The sequence below is a fragment of the Petaurus breviceps genome, unplaced genomic scaffold, assembly GCF_028583685.1.
Source record: "Petaurus breviceps papuanus isolate PSGF00001 unplaced genomic scaffold, PetGlider_PUasm1.0 79, whole genome shotgun sequence".
NCBI classification, from domain to species: Eukaryota; Metazoa; Chordata; class Mammalia; order Diprotodontia; family Petauridae; genus Petaurus; species Petaurus breviceps.
The window spans coordinates 24,781,111-24,783,002 of NW_027186523.1; positions in this window are offsets into that span (position 1 = coordinate 24,781,111).

Consider the following 1,892-nt stretch of genomic DNA (forward strand, 5'->3'; position numbering starts at 1 on the left):
CAACTGTAGCTACATTTTTGTGTAATACCCTTTTCTAGCTTATCTGTGTTAACTTCACTTAAGAAATAGTCACAAGGGGCGACTAGGTGGCGCAGTGAGTAAAGCGCCGGCTCCAGAGTCAGGAGGACCCGAGTTCGGTTCTGGCCTCAGACACTTAACACCCACACCCACACACAAAAATAGCTGTGTAACCTTGGGCAAGTTACTTAACCCCAATTGTCCTCTAAAAGGCACAAAAAAATAGTCACAAATAGACATGGACAGCAATAGCAGCAGAGCAAAACCCCACAGCTCCAAAATATTTGTTAAATAATTTCCTGGAACCATAATGAAATTATAATAGAGAGTCAGGTGGTACAGTGGATAGAGAGCTGAATCTATGGTTCGGAAAACCTGAGCTTCTGAGTTCAGATCCAGCCCCCAATACATAATCAGCTATATGATACTGGTCAAACCATTGGACTTCTCTAAGCCTATTTCTTCTACATCTGTAAAATAGAGATAATGATAGTACTTCCTCAAAGTATTATTGTGAAGATTATATATAGCATATACTGCATGTTACATATATAATGTTACACACATCACATGTAACACACATGTACAAATATGGGTGTCATGCTCAACCTAGATGTTCTATCATACACATGTAACACATATATACACTCATACATATGTAATATACATGCCCACATGTTTAAATTTTAAACATATACACATAGGTGTGTGTTTATACACAATATAAACATTCACACAAATATATGTATTATATATGTGCATAAATTTTACTTGTGTCTATGCATACACATACATGTAAATAGGTATATATGTCACTTTGTAAACTTTAAAGCACTATAGAAATGCTAGATACTTATTATTATTGTTTTCCACGATAAGATGATGTATGAGTGTCTTTGGCATTTCATTCCATTTTCCTGATTCTGGTAGTAGAATTAAACCCAAATTTGCTATCAGCATATAAGGCTGGAATGCCTTTGATCTTTATCATGCAGACTTGTTTTTGGTTTATTAGGGAGCTTCCCAAGCCATTATTCTCAGACCATTATTGCTGATGCCATTCTCTGAGGTATGAGCATCTGCTGGCTGCAAACAGAGGGTCCAGCTGTTGTGTGGAGCCTGTCTATGTTGTGTTGCCAAGCAACTGCTGAAAACCAAATCCCCGGGCAGGTTGCTTGCCAGAGCACACCTGCCTGCAGACCCAGCCATTTATTTAATTAAAAATCTGCTCCTGCAAAATAACCTGACCGGAAAGGCAACAGCGACAATCGATTACAACTGTATTAAATGACTTACCCATATTGTTTCGTTTACTATTTATTGCAAGCCAAAGGCATCTTGAACTACTACACTTACTTTTCCTCTTTGCAGACAGTATGTTGGAGCAAAGTAAGAATATATTCCATTTGCATGTGCAAAAATATTGAAAGCAATCTGTCAGGTGTGTTTTCTCATTTTATAAATATTCCAAAGGTACACACAATTCTTCCACAAGATAACAGATGATTATTCTGGTGATAATGTATTGTCATCTGCAACACAAAGAAAGGACTTTAATCATATATTTACTATTGATAAGTAATCTTAAAAAAGGGTTAATCTTTATTTAGAATAAGCTTTTATCTCTCTTTATATTACCACTTCCTTTGAATTATATTTGTACCTAAATAATGTACTGGTTTTTCCTCCCCATTTTTAAAATTAGCACAGGCTCTTTAGGCTTAACTACTAGCATTGTCAAAAAAAAATGAAAACCTGCCATTGAAACTTCCTTTAGAAATAAGGGAAGTCTTGGCATTGCTTAAATATATGTCAACAGTGCCCTGTCATTCAGAAATCACTTCAGACTCCCCTTTTCCTCTTGGGAACAACTA